Source organism: Varanus komodoensis, unplaced genomic scaffold, assembly GCF_004798865.1.
Source record: "Varanus komodoensis strain SLA01 unplaced genomic scaffold, ASM479886v1 scaffold59_1, whole genome shotgun sequence".
In the NCBI taxonomy this organism is placed as follows: domain Eukaryota; kingdom Metazoa; phylum Chordata; class Lepidosauria; order Squamata; family Varanidae; genus Varanus; species Varanus komodoensis.
In genome coordinates, this window is record NW_025336221.1 from 3,663,195 (window position 1) to 3,681,347 (window position 18,153).

The following is an 18,153-nucleotide window of genomic DNA, read 5'->3' on the forward strand; positions in this document are numbered from 1 at the left end:
TCATTAAATCGGGGGTAGTCAACTTGTGGCCCTGCAGGTCTTTTGTCCTACAGTTCCCATCAACCGCAGCCAATTTAGCCAATGACAAGGGATGATGTAGGCCAAAACATCTAGAGCAGAGGTCCTCAAACTTTTTCAACAGGGGGCCAGTTGAAAGCTGTTGACGATGGGCGCAGGCCGCCAAGGCGGTGTGGGTGGGAGGAGGGGGCGCGTGTGTGCAGTGAGGCAGGGGCAGGCTTGCGCAGAGATCGTTTTCTCCAAGTTGAGTACAAAACGATCACCTTGCAAGCAAGCCAGCGCCTCGCCATGCATGCACGCAGTGAGGCCAAAACCTCTATGGCAGGCTGGAAAAATGGGCACGGCAGGCCGGATCCGGCCTGCGGGCTGTAGTTTGAGGATCCATGATCTAGAGGGTCATAAGTTGCCACCTCCCACACTAGATTTTAGAGCTACACCACATATGTAGTGTTGTCGTCAATCCAAATGCTAAACATACTAGATACCAAAAGAAAACTCCACATTAAACAGGTCTATAACACAAAAGTTCTGTGCTCAGTCAAATAAATTACATTTACACAGACTTCCCTTGAATACTCCACTCCACTTCCTGAATAAATGGCTTTGGGGGCAAGCACCAGTGTGTATGGATATAGGAAAGGGGGAGGCTTGAAAACTGGAGCCCAAAGGATAGTCCATGTGGACAAGTCACAAAAGGGATGAGGAGAGCAACTGCCCTCTTACTGGAAGCCCAGGTGCAAGTCACTGGAGGCATTCCTGCCTGCTTATTACCAAGCTTTTCTATGCAACAAAGAGGACTGGAGCCATACTTGAAATAAGCTAAAGGAGAATTCATCCAGAAGCCCTGTAGCAAACTTACATGGACTGTCCATTAGGCTCAGATAGTGTTGTACAAGTAAGCTCTTTCTTTCTAATTCTGATAGTCCCTTTTCCCAGGAACATTTCAATTTTCTAGCAAATCAGAACAGGCAAAGAGGAATGGAAGGACAAACTATGGCAAACTGGATTCTGTTTCTTAACTGATGGGCTTGACCTAATATGCAAAAAGTACCGGAAATGAAGACTGAATCACATATATAGTATTACAGGCTATCCTATCCCTAAAGAGTTCACAACAATATTGATAGATCACCTCAGAAAAGACAGTATATCCATCAGTCTCAAAATACTAGATTAATTTTACTTCCAACAGCCTACTTTTAAGCTGGTTTATATTGTGGTGTGATGTGAGGAACACTCTTCCAAACAGGATAATATAGTAAGATTTGGAATGGCCTAATAATGGATAGGTTATCTACTTATGTCAAATTATCCCTCCCCACAAAAGAATCCCTGACAATCCCATGCCTCTATTTGCATGCATGAACTGTGAAGACCTTGAAAATGTCTAGAAAATGGTTTCTAAAACTTAATTGCAGAGATCTGTATTAAGCATTAACCAAAGAAAATCACCTGACTATATGGTATATAGTATGTTTGCTATATTCACTAACAAATGTCAAATTAAACAAGAATTTGACAAGCTTGTAGCTGCCATTTTATAAATGCTTTTATTCTGCCAAATGCCTCCCACCCCCTTAGTGTCCTCCTAAGCTTGAGGAAAAACACAATAGTGCGAATTTAATGCCATGTGAAGGCAAGACTAGGTCTCTGCCTTTTAAGGATGATTTTAAATACTGGTGCAGGGGGCAACAGATTTTATATTTCTTCCTGTTGCAACTTGGTTTGAAATACATACAAGAATACACATGCTGTTTCTCAGAACTGTGAGCCAAACCTTTCTGTATAAAAGGCCCCAAAATTGCTTCAAAGCAACTACAGAAAACCCTTTCTTAAAAAGATCAGCCAACATCTGGTCCCCCTGATACCACATGACAAAAGGTAAGCACAGTTTCTGCTCCAAACTACTGACAATGTGAAAAGCCAAACCAAGCACTTAAGATGGGGTGGGGCAGTAAGAGACAGTATCTATACAGTAGAGTCCATTATTTCAGATTGTGTAGTTCTGATTATCTCCAGGTAAACAAAGTGAATAGATGTGGGCAGCACATCTTGGTCTACCAAGTCCATCTCCTATCAGCAACAAGAATCACATGTAAGCACCTTTGCAGTGGCACAGAGGAAGTGTGTGTGAAGTGGGGCCACACTGTACTTCCAGGAACAGACCAGCTTGCATGTTATCTAGTCAGAAATAACTTTCAAAAATCATCCTGTTATGCCACATGGAAATGCCCACCTAAATTATTGCAAGTGATGACCTTTTAATTGCAAAGCCCACATTATTATTATTATTATTATTATTATTATTATTATTATTATTATTATAACATTTCTATGCCGCCCCTTGCCGAAACCTCGGGGCGGCTTACAACATGATAAAATACATTGAAATACAATAGTACATAATAAATTACCATTAAATATAACAATACAAAAAATACATTGATTTACAAATACATGTCCAAACAAAGCCATTTCTTGGCTTCCCAACTTTTTTATATATATATATATATATATATATATATATATATATATATATATATATACACCACTCTTTTGAGTATACAAATTGAGTAGTACAATTTTTTGTACTACAGTATGAACATGCTATTCCTTGTTCAGTTAAAAGATTTCCAGGGTACCATACAGATCCCTAAACAGGATAGCAATGCACCAAATATACTGAGCTTCCAAATTCTATGACTACCAGCCTGAAAACTAGAACCACATCATTTCTGCTTGGCCTTTTGATGTGCAAATCTAGTCATGGGGAACCATTTTCCTCTTGCAGGCCAAATTCCAATCTGGGCAGTTTCAGGGGATGCATTCCAAATGTGAGCAGGACCAAAGGCAGAGTAGGGAGGGCCAAAATGTGAGTGCAAACTTTAAGCCTACTCAAAAGCAAAGAGGAATGATCCATTCAGCAGCACTTTCAAATAGCAACCTGAATATCAAGCTTCTGGGTCTACTCTTACATAAGTATGGGCAGCATTTCTACTTACAAGCAAGCAGGACAAGCTTCAGAAGCAAGCAAGGCTTAATCACTTTGTAACTGCCTCCCTAGGCTCTGCCTCCTCCACCCTTCAGTGGAAGGCACTTACTACTGTGCAGCAACTCATCAGAGATAAAAGAGTTCCCCTGCAGGGAGTAGGTAGTGGGGCTTAAAACAGAAGCTGGTGGACTGGATGAGAAACTGCATCCAGCCCACTGGTCAACGTTTCCCCTTCTGTTATTCCTCATCAACATTAGGGCAGATTCTAAACCCCAAATAGCGATGCAGCAAGACTGGGATGTCAAGTCTAGCTATCAAACCTAGCCAAACCTATCTTCAAGTAGGAAACCACTTTAGGGGGTACCTCTACAATCAGACCAGAGATAACAAGTAACTTTAGTTTATGGTAACAAGTAACTCTAGTAACTCTAATCTTTAAGAACAATCATTCCCAATCGAAGAGCTAATTTATTGAAGTTTACATGACATGCTATGACAGCATTATTTGGAACAGGATTTCCCTAGCATGTAAAGCAGTAAGAGGTCCTTTGGCATTTATACAGACTGACCTCAATTTAAACCTTCAGGTGGATGGAAAGCAGCAGAAACAGCAAACAATCCAGCAGAGGCTCTCCTGAGAAGCAGCAGCCCTATAATCCAATACACTGAAAAAGAACAGGGTGGGAAAGGGCAGAAAAACAAGACAGTTGCTATAAAATTATAAGCAGAGTCAGTGACCACCATATAGCAACCCACTTCAGGAACACTTAAAACAAAACTGAGAATGGAGCTCTGGATCATAAGCTAAGCAGAGGTGGTTAGAGAAAGGGGCAGTTTTCTGTTCATTCATTTTAGTGTGGCTCATCTCAGTGTGGTGGACACCAAGAAATGGTTTTCACTAAAAATGGACCAGGGTGAGCAAGCAGTGCTTCCAACAGCTCAGCTGTAGCTCTTGAGACAAAAAAGGCATCCCTGCATTTCCCCAACATCCCTTATTTGGGCTGCAGGCACTGCTGAGGGCCAAGGGGAAACATTTTGCAAGTAAAATTGGAGAGACAAGGAAAGCACAGTAAAGAAAAGAAAGGGAGGAGACTCCTGAGGAAACACACAGCTGCAAGCAAATGCCTAAGAGGTGAAAACTGTGGAAAACAGGAGAGATGCTGGTTGCAGAAGAATCCTGAAGGGGGCAAACAGCATGGAAAGAAGAGGAGAGATGCAGATTTATTCAAAAAGAAACACATCCGGGTCAGATGAAAACAGAGGGAAGCTACTAAAAAACTAGGGAAAAGGAAATGGTCAGTCATTATAATCCCCTCTGAGGATTTCTGGCCACCTTGAAAGAAGTGAAGACCAACTTGTGAAATTTATTTCTCCTCACTTATTTCTCCTATTTTCTTCCACCCATGCTCTGTAGGCCTCACCTGAGAAGAGAAGGGGATATAATCTGCTTCTTCCAAAGCCTTTAACCTTTTCAAAGGGCATTAGACCAGGGCAGGAATTAATCTGCACCTTCCTGAGTCTTTTCTTGTCATGCTCTGCAGGCCTCATGTAGCAAAGGGAGGAAGTTAATGCACATGTAAAGGTGGTGCGATGTTTAAGGTTCTTGGATTTTTCGAAGCTGTAGTCTGTGGTTCAGCGGGTCCAATACTGTAAGCCAACCCTGCAATGTGGAGATTGGGGATAGGGAGGTTCCCCCCAGATCCTTACTTTAATGTCTGAATTCCAGGCACAGCCTTGGAATAAGGAAGACTACAACACACCTTTACGCTATAGCTAAGCCAGCCCAAATTTGGTGGATGGGCTTATTAGGAAAGCAGGACCGCTCCTCCTTTTTCTCCTGCTGTAAGTGTAACATGTCACCTTTCCAGCACCCTTGGAAGGGTCAGCACTTTCTGGTCTCCCTTCAGAGAAATATGCCTCCCCTTGTTATGCAGGAGTGGCCTGAACTGCACTGTTGCCATAGCGTCTGTGGAACGCTCGGCTGCTGCAAATGGAAGCTCCCTTCCTGGAAGGAAAGCTTAAACTCATTACTCAGGTACCTCTCTAAGACATAAAATGCCAAGCCGCAAAGCTCAATCCTTCCAATCTGGAATTAATTGACTTTACAAACAAGGTGGGCTTCTTGACCTCACCTTATGAATTAATGATCATTAAAAAAAAAAATGAACACCTAGGGCTTCACAAAAGCAGAACAATTTGGGAAATTTGGTAATAGGATTTCATGTACAGAATGATTCTCTCTCTTAATATATTCTCATAATCTCTGTGTGCGAACCAGTTATATTATGGTGTAAGAGTAGGCACACTCAGTGAACCTTTTAAGCTGGCTTTTTAAAAATTGTTGTCACGTTTTTTTGCAAACCACTTTGGTTCACTCCAAAAAGGTTGTATCAAAGTACAATGAATCAATAAAATGCAGAGGACTCCAGCCCAAACTGTGCTGTGCTGATAGTATCATTTTCTTAAGTTTAACAGAGAAAATGGGGGAAAGTGTACAGAAGTGTTACAACATATACAGGTTCCACTTCTGTTGCAGGTTGTGGTTAAACATGGGTCCCAGGTCAGAAAAGGTTGAAGGCCACAACTTTTAGTGAATCATCCAGTGTTTCTTTGGCAGAGCAGAAAATTAAGAACACATTGCTTATGTTCCATTTAAATCACCCATCAATTTGTCTGAACAGCAGACAATGAAATAAATGCTTCTAAATGCTGTCATGAGGCTCCTTGATAAATCTACCATTGTCCACTTTTCAGCTGGATGAAGGAAACCTTGGTTCTCTTTTCTGTTCAGTATCTTAACATGTAGCAAGGACATGAAAAGTTGGAGCAAAAGCAATGGGGGTCAAAGCTCACACATTATCAAAGGACACTACTGCTCCTCAACATCTTCCTCCTCTCCCCGCTCAAGGTTAGGCTACTAACGACACAATCTTATACTCATATATTTAGAAACAAGTCCTACTGTATCCATGGGGTTTAATCCCAGACAAGCAATGTAGCATTACAGCCTTGGTGTAATGTGCTCTATGTAGGTCGAATGCTGATAGTTCTAAAACTGCAGCTGAAGCAAACCAGGAGATCATTTGCAATGCTTCAAGGATAGCAATACCTCCCTTTGCCCGAGGATGGGTAACTTGTGGCCCTCCAGATATTCTGACATAGAACTATAATGCTGATGAATTCATGTATATCTTGCTTTTGTTCTTCTTGCAAGGGATTGATATCTCATCACCACCCTATCACTGGCTTTACTGCTTGGGCTGATAGGAATTGTAGGTCAAAAAATCTATTGTCTGTATAAGGGTTGTTTAACCCTCACACAATCTCTGGTGCCCAGGTTTGTACAACATGACAAGCTGTGGCTAAGCAATGAATATTTAAAATAGCTGTTTACATGCATTGGCATGTGCAATCAATCATGCGAGATGACCTACTGAATACAGTCTATTAAACCCATCTTGCCAATGCTTGCCCATTGCTTTCCAGGCCCATTTCAAGGTGCCGGTTTTAAGCTTTAAAGTCCTAAATAGTTTCTCAGATACCCACCTGTTTTGTTAGGAACCTGTCTGGTTGATGAGATCTGCAAGAGTATTCCTACTGAGGGTAATCATTATCCGTAGTAGTCCATCATTTACCTTACATTGCTCCCAAAAGTACAGAACCCACTCCTACAATGATTACATTTGTCCCTCACTCTTGGATTTCAGAAAGGATGTGAAGACAGATCCCTTGTATTTAGCCTTTGGACAGACCAATTCCATGGCCCCCAGACAGCATCTAGCGGGCTGCAATATTCTTCCAAGTCCCAGATCCAAGAATGGAAAAAAGCTTTGACCTGGGAGCTTGAGATGCCCACTTGGATCCCACTTCCTACTGCCTCACAGTCAACACAGAAAAGTATTCTATCAACTTCTTCTCAAGACCAACCTTGGGAAGGGGTGAAGAGGGAGTTCTGACAGGTGACACAGGAGAGACCAGGTCAGCCCACATACACTGTGTCTTGGTGGTGCTCCAATCCCCTTCCCTTTCTGTCTAAAGCAGGGGTCTCAAACTCAACTGACCTGGGGGCCGCTGGAAGTAGAGTCTGGGTGAGGCTGGGATGCATCAAGTATTCCACCACCGCAGTGGTGGTGGGCCGCTCATCCCGCGGCCGGCCCGGGTGCCGCTGGCGCTTTGAAGGCCGCAGGGCCCCTCCCCCGTGCCCCACCCATCCCGGCAAGTGGCCCTTGGGCCGCGAGTTTGAGACCCCTGGTCTAAAGGATTGTGGCTAGAAGGCCAAAATCAATCATGTAGTTAAAATTCTGGATGGGAAGAGCAGGGAAGCAAGGATGGCTTCCCCACTCTTTCTGTCCTGTATGGGATGCCTGCAATCCCCCCAGTTCAGGGGCTTATGGGCATCCCCACTGGGTTGTACCATAAATTGTATAATTGTTTAATGTTTTTAATGGCCACTTGTTTCTGGTGTTGTGCACTGCCTTGATGGCTTTGCTTTTTAATAGCAATATAAAAGTGTGGGGAAAAATGCAAAAGAAAAGTTTTCCCCTAATTTTTTCCTCCAAGAGACTTTGTTTAATTCCAAAAATAAGGGCACAATTGAATTGTTTTGATTAAAATATGTTTTTTCAGAATGATGAATAAAATGTTTCCAACAAGGTGTTTGTATCTTGCTATCTGGCATTGACTCTCTTGAATCCATTTCTTAAATCTACATGAGAAAATGTTTAAGACAGATTAGAGATATAAGACTTCTGAAAATTTTGAAGTCATGGGGAATTTTTTTTAATCCTCTTTGTAAAACCTTAATATATTTATTTCTTCCATTCATTTTCACATATATTTTGCTGACACACATTCAGGGATGCTCCAAGTCATGCTCAGTCTTAAACATGTGACTAGATTTACCATATCATAATACGATAAGAAAATATGCATTCTTGACAGTTTTGGTTTTATTATATTGAGTCATGTGTTTCTAATTATATGCTGAATGTTAGTGACCTAATTCACATGTAATAGCAAACTGCAGGTAAATTAATTTGCCAGGTGGAAATTGTTAGGCATGACATGCAACTGGACTCCTGGATTGTTTAAGGGCTCAAACCATCCAGTGGTTAAACAACATGCCCTTAAACAACCCAGCGTTTCTGGTTCACAGGTAACACCCAACAACCTATGACCAACCAATCCCAGGTTATTCATCAAAAGCAGAAGGGAGGGCAATTGGGAGGCGGCAAACTTGCTTACTCTTGCCAATGCACAACAAAAGTTGCATTAATTAACCATGGTTTTCTGTTACATGCAGATAGCCACAGTGAACATAGTTCTAAATGCAACACGTGAGAAAGATGTTATAGGTTATCCTACTCCTACATGGAACTCCTATCCTCCTCATGCATCAAACCTGTATTTTGTTAAGTCTACATGCGCATGTGCACACACACACACACACACACACACACACTGACAAGCTTGAGTCTATGGAACTCAATGCCACAGTTTGTAATGAAGTTGCCAATTAGAATTCACCATTATGCAATACTGCCTCAGCTATAAAACTTTAACTATTGCCATCAAAATAAATCCTCTGTCATTAAAATAAACTCAGCAGCTTGGTTTCTATGGTGTAAGCATTTAATTGACATCACCACTAGAGACAACCTTCCAAAAATGGAACAAAAATTAAGACGTTTTTTAAAGTGATTCATTTCTCAAAACTGTCACTCTTCAAATAATAGGTAGAGATTACTTAAAGGTTCCTAAATTAAATATGCTTGAATAGCACTCTTAATAAGGAAGAAGGTCTTCCTAACTAAACAAGCTCTCAACTGCTTCTACTTCTCACCAGTTTCCTTAAACCTCACCCCAAATAATCCCTCACAAATAGGGACAGATGCCATATATTCATCTTCCACCACACCTTCAGCTCTTTCTGCTTCTCATGGCTTCTAGGATTACCCATCTGCTTCAGGGACTACTTCTTCAAGTTTTCCTTGATCAGAAATAAAACAGAAACCTAAAGTATATTCTATATTCATTTGCTCATAAAATTATCGTGTTCAGTATGACAAATTTCACAGTTTATTCAGACAATTATTATGAATTTACTGAGTTTTCAAATGTTTTCCATTTTAATAATTTAATGAGCAAACTAATTTACATATAATACATTTATATTTCTAAAGTAACCAAGTATGCCTTAAAAAGCAATATTCTATCATTTTCAATTTTCCCCCAAATATTCATTTTCCCCAGGGTAAAAAAAGGTTGGGGGAATCTTTTCCTCATACTGTGAAATTTCCAGAAATTTTACATCTCTCTGTGTTAATAAATGAACAGAACTGCACAGCAGGGTCACAGAGTGCAAATCTATATACGTTTAGACAGACAGCAATCCTATGCACTGGCTGACTGGAGAATACTGGTGAAGATTACTCTTGCTCCTAATATACAGGTTCAGCCATGCCTTTAAAGAAGGTAGACCCCACCATCTACAAAAGAAAAAAACTGTCAGTCATGAGAAGAAGATGCTCATGAAGGTTGCCTTTGGATTCGCCCACCATAGAGGAGGTCCATACCCACATGGAGGAGACCAGCTCCCTAACGCCAGGTGTTCTCCCTGTTCAGCTGCAACAACAATAGGCAGACTTCAGACCTGTAGCTCTGTTTTGGCTTTCACTGGAACCCCAAGGTCCACTAACCAGAGTCCAGGCACAAAGGACATATACTCCGAATTAAAGAACTGAACTCAGCACAAAAATCCATTCTTGGTTATCCCAACCTGTATTCACTCCAACAGTCCAATTTGGTCTGCTGAGGGACAGCGATTTTATTGTGAAACAACAGAACCACTTACCAATCTACTGCAAATCACCCAAAGATCTACCAGAGGATTCAGACAGACCTTCTGTACACTCTTGAGCTATATACCCACTTCCACAAGCACCCTATTTCCTTTCAGATCTCAAAGCTAAGGTTTGTGGCATTTGTTTGTCCAAAATTCAAAAGTTATTTCAAGAAGCCTGTACCTGTCACTTTTTTCACACTCCTTCAGCCTTTCACGGGTCCACAAAAACTGCTGAACTGATCTTTTTGGTTTTTGTGATGTCTTTTGGCCCTCAGCTTCTTCCATTCTTTCCAGCTAGACTGTCATCCAGTTCAAGGAAGTTTCGCCTGCTAATCATATGAGTTTAACCAAATATACCTGCCTAAACTGTCATAGCTGTACTGAAGAAAAATAATCATTCTTTTGCTATTTTAGGTCTCTCTCTCACCCACATATCTGTATACAGCTAACATGAGTTCGAATAATGTGATAATCGATTTAGCGAGAACTGTACAATGATGCCAGGTTACATTTAATGCAAAATTCAGTTAATGTAAAGATGGCACATGCACTGTTGAGGTAACTGGGTTATCATTAGGTTATTAGATGCTGTTACTTCACTCTGCACTTGTTTATCTTTGCATGTGCTGCTGCTTGCCATAATATACGTCATTTTTTGTCATTTGCTTTAATTGTTTTAAGAAGTGCCCTTAATAAAATGGAAAAAAGGAAGATTCCTTCCGATAACAATGCTATGAGCACAAAAAAGAGAGGCTTGTTAGTACATTAGAGCAAAAATTTGATGTGACTGAATGACATGAACGTGGTCATAGCAACTCTAAAATAGGACGAGATGTCAGAATGCCTGAATTTACAGTACAGAATATTACAAAACACACAGAGGAATTTTTTTTAAAAAGGTAAAGTTGTATCAGCTTTTGCTGGCTTGCAAACTTCTACAAGGAACAGAAGTGTTACAATGACAGAAATAAAGAGTCTTTTTTGTTAATAAACACGTAAAACTTAGCTTTTAAAATTTTCATTGCCTATTTCTGTTGAGCTGGAACCAATTACCATATTTTACGTATAATTATAACTTCAACTAGTGCAAATTTGAATAATACAACCACATCGTGGGATTCATTATCCACACTAATCAAGACCTAGCTGTGTATGCGTGTAGCAGGAGATGCCATCTGCAAAGAGCCATCCTCCCCTTTGAGAGAGAGAAATGTGCTTCCTTCCAAGGCAGCCTACCAAACCTTGGTGCCCTCTAGATATTTTGGGATTATTTTATATTTTATTAAGTTTTTCTATGCAATCCATTACTAAAAAAAAGTCTCTGGATAGCTTACAAGGAAGAAAAAAAACTGAAGAACGAAAACCAAAACCGCAACAACACACAGCACACTGCATCTAAAAATAGTGATATAAACAAGGATAAAGCCAATTAATAGTTTAAATACCAGGAAAATAAAAAGGTTTTCACCTGATGCCGAAAATAGAGCGACAGCGCCAGGTGAACCTCCCTGGGGAATGTATTCCACATTTGGGGCGCTACCACTGAAAAGGCCCTTCTCCGAGTAACTACCCTCCTGATTTCCTTCAAAGAGGGTTCCTGGAGAAGGGCCTCTGCCTCCAAATCTCAAGGGGTTGGCCAACAAAAGGGGTGGGCAGGGATTAATAGCTAGAGTGTTGGCCTGGGAGTCAGGAAATCAGTGTTCTAGTCCCCACGCAGACACGAAGCTCAGTGGGTAACTTTAAGCCAGTCACTGATTCTCTGCCTAGCCTACCTCATAGGTTTGCTGTTGTGAGGACAAAATGATGAAATTTGTAAGCTGCCTTTGGTTCTTTGCAAAGGGAAGAAAGACATGGTATAATTGTGCTGATGATGCCCAGCCAGTTTGGCAAAAGCTGTAGTCTAATATATAATGCTTGGAAAGGCTGTTCTAAGATAATGCCTGCCACAGTTTAAAAAAACGTTTTATTAAAATTAATTAAACTATTCTGAATGTTCTGCTTCCTAGATGAAGGCCTTTTTACAGATCAAAAGCATCAAATTAGATGAACCTAGCCAATTAATTAACTAAATGTTATAACAATCTTATTTATTAACTTGGGGCTATAGCTGGCTTTTAAGTATATCAAGGGTATACAGGCAGAAAAAGTCTGATTAATTAACATTCAGAATTGTAGGATGTATTTCTGTCTAAAAGTACATAGGGTTGTGACTTAAAGTTGGAGCTAGTTCACATATTTTGGTTATGGATCTACTACAAAAAACCAATTTCCTCCAAATGTGAAACAACCCTTGTAGATCATGACTTGAATGTTTTATTGGTTAAATGTGTTTTACAAATGTACAGTTTTTTCACACAATCCATAGGTGTTGTATCAATGGTAGTCGTGCTTTCTTAACACATGGCAGAATAATGTGCATATTTTACTAGATATCTACATTTCAACTGTGACAACTGCCACATATGAGACATTTTAAGTCTTGTATGGCAATATGGTTGTTTCCTCAGCTACCCCCATTCAATGCCCCTCGTTCTGGTGATCCCTGCATGTCCATTACCAATGTGTATACTGAGGCATTAGAGCTCTCTTCAGGCAACAAATGTTCATGGAGACACTAGGCATCAAGTTCTGCCATTGGCAGACAGTCTGAAACCTCTAGATTGGTTAGGTTTAGCATATGTAGAAGCAGAGCTAGCCCAAGATACTTTGCTGACTGAGGCAAAAATCAAAATGGTGCCCACCCCCTTCCACGTACAAAAGCTGACAAGAAGGCAATTGAATCCTTTTGCAACATTGGTGATGGGAGAAATCTAACAGCTGAAGGAAGCAGGCTGGTTCAGAGGGCACAGGACAGACTGTGTAGCATACAGCTCCCTCCTCCAAGCTTTTGCAGCCCTTGACCTTCAGCATCTGCTGCCTGAGACAACTGCCTCACTCTGCTTAACAGTAGGGCTGGCCTTGAATAGGATTCTGGCCATCTGTTCTTGCTTGAGCAGGGCCCTTTTTGCCTACAGCACTTTAGGCTGCAGTTCAAGTCAGAGGCTCAGAAATGGAACTCAGGGGCCTTAGGTTGGAACACGGATGTTTACACACAGAATCTGAAGTCAAGAACAGCATCTTCCACCAAACCGGTGCTCTCCAAATATTTGGGAATTCAACTCCCACAAGCCCCAACCAACATTATCAATGATCAGGAATTCCAGGAAGTGTAATCTGAAGTATCTGGATGGCATCAGATTGAGGAAGGCTGAGCTACAGCCAATGGTCCTCTAAATAAAGACAACTGTTCAAAAAGTTATACTGTAGGGCAAACAATATTCTTGGCCACTTTACTAAGGCCATTTTTTAATTTTTATTTTCTTCAAGAATCAGTGGAAAGTTGGAAACATGGCAATAAAATGGAATCTAGATCTAAGCTCTTCCCTATATTATTTCAGTCTAAGAGTTACATCTTGGGCAATAAGGGTTAAAAGGAGCACAGAATCCCTTTCACAAGTGTCTCTGTTTATCTAACAGAAAGGTGAAAAATACCTCTGTAGCATGACTAGTGCCAGCAGAGCAGCTGTCTCAGTGCAAAAAAAGTGCTGGTTCTATCATTACCAAGTCTCATTTTGAAGCAACCACACACTGTAGATATACTGTAATTATCTGAGTAGCAAAATGAGTAACAGTCAAAATTTGCCCATGACTCTCTCTATATATATATGGTAAAGCACATGCTTTGCATTTACAAAATCTCAGGTTCAATACTCAGCACATCTCCAGGTAGAACAGAAAAACTCTTGCCTGAAATGCTGGAGCCACTACAAAGCTAGTTACATCAATGGTCTGACACCATGACAATGTCATAGTTTATGGGGGATTATTTCATCCACAACAAGCCATAATGCCCATGCGTACCAGGTTGCATATTCAAACCCCACTCAGGGTTGTCATGCTGTGCAAACCCTGCAAGTATGTGTGTGTTACTCAATGGTTAAACAGGCTATGAGTTATGTAAACATTGCCTAACCCTCATAGAACTCATGTTTGCTGGGTTCCCACAATACAACAACCTCCCAACAAGGATTGCATGTTTAAAACAGTGGCCACACACATTACAACCTCTCCTTCATATTACACAAACAGTCCCATTGCCCTCAGTTTGCACGATTAAACAATTCATAGCTTGTTAATCATGGTTTGCTCAGAAGAGCATAGTTTGTTTGAAAGCAAACTGGAGTAATTGTGCAGGATCCTGCTCCTTTCTATTTTGCTAAGCAACCTGGATGTCTGGGTTGTTCATGATACCTGAACCCAGAACTCTGAGTTGTTGAGGGAGAAAGAAGTGACCTGCAGTTTTAATCCAAGCTTTGCTCCAGATCTAGACATCACAGTTTGTTTAGCAAAGCAAGAATGTACATGTTTACTCTTGTATATTTATCAACAACCCAATGGTTATCAAACCATAGGTTGTTTAATCATGCAAACTTGGCCAGCATAAAGTACCTTCCTGTGTTCCTCTGAGTCTCCTGTAATAAAAAGGCTCTCTCTTTCTGGGGGTGAGGGACAAGTGGTAAACAACATGACAACCTTTCTCTATATGCACATATCTACATGCACAAACATCAAAGACCCAGCAATCCCTGGTTATATTTATGTGAGGAATGGGATTTTAAAACAGCATTTGGATCATCCAACACAGTCCCAGGTGAGCACTGTTCTCTGATGTGGACAACCTCACAAAAAAGAACATAGCTACACATACCATTGCCTTTGACAAAACCAGTTGCTGTTCAGCTGTTCTCCTTCCACTGTCAAGAAAAGTAAAAGGTCCCCTTTCTTCCAGGCACTTAACAGACCGAGGGCAACAGGTGTTGCCCTAAGTCCCCCTTGATAGCTAAAGGGGGTGAGAAAAGATGCATATTTCACTGACCCACCAAACTCACTGACACTACCATCCATAGAAATGGAAAAGGAAATTCTGCTTACTTTGGAAGAGGTCAATTCTTCCTTCCAGTACCCAGCTATGGAACTCCTTTTAAGCGTAATCTACACCAAAATCTGGATCCAGCAACTCAAAGAAGGTAATGAAAATCCCTTCTCCAAGCAGAGAACTACCTAAGCCGCTTTGCTCCACCCTGGTGCCTTCCAGACATTATGGGCAAAATAAGTCCAATTCAACACGGCTAATGGTCCGGAATGTCAGGATTTGTGGGAGGCTGACCTGGGAGAACACTGGCTCAGAGAAAAAGCAAAAATGCCTATGCAATTTCATTCGTCTCCTCTGGCCACCCATTTCAGGGAGCAAATTGCTTTGGAGCTCCTCCATAAGCCCAGGCAGGCTGCACAGCACTCAAGAGAACTTCAGGGCAAAGCAGGCTTTGCCACAGGATGGCTTTGCTTGGGAAAAGGTGCACTCAAAGAGGAGAAAGGCAATCAGCTAACTCTAAGTCAGGCTTGCCCAACCTGTTGCCATACCAGTGGGATGGACTGCAGCTCCCAGCATCTCCTAACCAAGGGGGATGCTGGGACTTGTTGTCCAGAACACAGAGAAAACCAGAATGAAGAGGACTAATGTCAGCTAATTCTAGAAACAGGATGCAAAAAGAGAGCCTTTTTTTTAAGGGGGTCTATGTTCGGTATATGCTCTCAAAACATCTGGCCACTTTAAGTCTTCCATTTATCTTACATTCATGGAAGCAGCTGTGTAGAGAAATTTGTAATAACGCCTTGTCCTTCTTTTCAAATTAAAGTCACTGTTTCAAATCCAAGCTCCAAATTAAAGCGAACAGAAATGTAATGGAGGGGAAACACTTGGGACAGAAATCTGGCTGTGGGAAGGAGTGGGGGGAATAACTTCAAACCTCTAATGAGTTGTTAAGGCTTCCTCTCCAACCCCATCCACCTTTATGAGAGGGAGATGGGAGAGGGAGAGGAAGAGAGAAACCTTGGCCCAAAACAAACAGTTCCCTAAAGATTCTATCAGTGTGCAAAACATACCAATAGATTTTGCATTTGTTAGGGCAAAGGGAAGAAATTAATTGGCCCTTCTCCTCCATAAGAAATTGCACAGCTGTAGTCTTTCAACAGGAAGAACACAAGGGAAGCCACCTCCATTAGTGATTTATAAAGGCATTAGCAACAGGGACCTAAAGTGTATTTTCAGTTCACTTACTATGATCAGTTATTTATCCCCCCACCCTCCGAATATCCTTTACACAACAGATTTCCCATGCACCAGTATTCTACATAAATGGACAAGGTTTAAACAACATAAATGCATCTTCAAGAAACAGTGAATAGTTACATCCAAACAAGTCTAGTAGATTAAGATAGGGTCTTGCTTGCTCTTGATCTAGAAAAAATGGGGAATCCTACCTACCTCTCTTCTACAAGATGTTCCAGAAATCCTCACCCGGCAAAATCCATCGGCAAGATACAGCAGAAATCATTATCCAAAAAATTGAGAAAGGATAAAAAAGAAAGGCTTTGCATTTGTTCCCTCCTTTAAAAAAAAAGAGCAATAATAATAAAAGGCAAAAATATGCTGGACTTTTATTTATAGCCACCCGAAGAAGGAGAGAAAAAAACCACAAGCAGCAAAAAAATAGGGTTGGAAAGGATGCTAAATGCAATATCCGAGGATCTCTCCACCCAGGAAAAAAATAGACCGCCCAACCCCCTTGCGAGAATAGGGGGAGGGGAGAGCTTTGCTTCCTTGCACCACGGTAGTTTAGGGTTCCAAAATAAGGCCAAAGAAAAAGCGAAGCAGCAAGGATCCCTAGGACGACACACAAAGGGAGCTCCGGGTTTGCCTTTGATCTTCAAGCAGCCGCATCCGACGAAGAAGGCCTCACTTTCTGCTTCCGTGCCCGTTCCCTTGCTACTTCTACCTCCGGACCCCCCCCCCCCCACTTTATACCTCCCGCTGCCCCTGTTCTAGCAGGGAGTACCCCAAACAGAAGGTTTTAAACACTCACTTTGAGGCCAGATAGAACGTTGCAGGTTCTTGGAGAATGGAACCCCTTCGGATGGAACGCAGAGGCTGGGGGGGGGGGAATGGGGGAGGGAAATAGAACGTTCAGAGTTTCTCTTCTGATGGAACGTCCATACTTTCCCTCCTCCTCCTCCCTTGTAAATTTCCTTGCCCAACGTTATACGCACAACTGAAACTAAACCGGAGCCTCAGCTCATCCTCATCTGCTACACTGAATCTTCCCGAAGACAGCTAAATGCACACATATACTGTGCCTCTCATAAAAGTGGCTGCACCAACCCTCTCTTTTTACTCCTTGTTCCAGCTTGGAAGGGGGTCCCCCTCTTATTCCCCTTTTAGCCTCCTCCCTACCTTCTGTTCCAGGCCTCCTCTCTTTCTTTTCCTGTTTCGGTCTCTCCTTCCCGTTTATTTATTTTTTGTTGTTGTTGTTAACTTCTCACCTTCTCCCCTCGCACCCTAATCCTCAGCTCCAGGAGAGGACAGGATTCAAAGAAGCATCGCTGGCTGGGTCTTTGCCCCCCTCCGCTTTTCCCCCCACAACGAAGGGCTTTAAGGAATTGAACAGAAAGTGTTCACCGAGGCAGCCATTTTCAGAGAGGAAAGTAGGTCCTGCTGGGCCAGCTCCGGGTTTGCTTAACCTCCCCCTCCCTCCTCCTCCCTCTATGCAAAGGGAGGGTGGGATCCCGGAGTTAGGGACTTGTCCCTCCTCTCTTTTTCCCTCTCTCGGCGCCTCTGCTCCCCGCGGGGCAGAAAGAGGGTCCCTTGGGCGTGATCCACGTTCAACCCCCGCCCGCTCGCCTTTTCCTCGAGATGGTTGGATGTATAGGGGAAACGAAGGGATCGAGTACTTATTTTATGTTGGAACCCGACAGCGGAAGGACACGCAGAAAGAGCGTTTGGGGAAGTGAGCGCGTTGTCCTTACGGAGCCTCAGTGCACGCTCGACTGCGGATCACTTCGCCAATATTAACCCTGCTGTGTCCGGGCCGGGTGGTTGCAAAGCACGTGGGATGGGTTCAGAGGGCTCTTCCTTCCTTCTCCACCCTTTCTACGACTGAGTAAGGGAACGTGGGACAGGTGCATTTCCCGCAAGAGGCGGGGGCGCAGCGTCTTCGCTCAGTACACAGACTAGGACCGCGCAGGTACCAAAAATAATAGAGGAGCAAGCGAATCCTTTTCCACCAGCGCATGCAGGGCATCGGCCGAGGGCTCTTGCTAAGCTCCAAGGGGGCGCTCGCGCACTCACCCGGGCACATGCCTCCGGGACTTTGTAACCTTAGCTAAAGGAGGTCCCACTACGCCCCCCAGCGGTGGTAGCTTT

The 18,153-nt window shown here is 42.3% G+C and overlaps 1 protein-coding gene across 15 annotated transcripts in view; it reads right to left on the bottom strand.

The window, feature by feature from the left end:
* The window catches only part of KMT2D (lysine methyltransferase 2D), a 94,395-nt gene extending 76,761 nt beyond the window's left edge, over window positions 1–17,634 (bottom strand). For 7 of the 15 annotated variants that reach the window (XM_044449478.1, XM_044449481.1, XM_044449477.1 and 4 more), the window contains exons 1-4: window positions 17,274–17,634; window positions 16,817–16,881; window positions 16,219–16,341; window positions 3,580–3,675 (exon numbers count right to left, since the gene is read on the bottom strand). The gene's annotated coding sequence lies outside the window, so the exon portion shown is untranslated. Of the gene's footprint in view, window positions 1–3,579; window positions 3,676–16,218; window positions 16,342–16,816; window positions 16,882–17,184 lie in introns of all 15 variants that reach the window. The other 8 variants (XM_044449479.1, XM_044449473.1, XM_044449471.1 and 5 more) reach the window with 7 other exon arrangements.
* Between the last annotated feature and the right edge of the window lie 519 nt (window positions 17,635–18,153).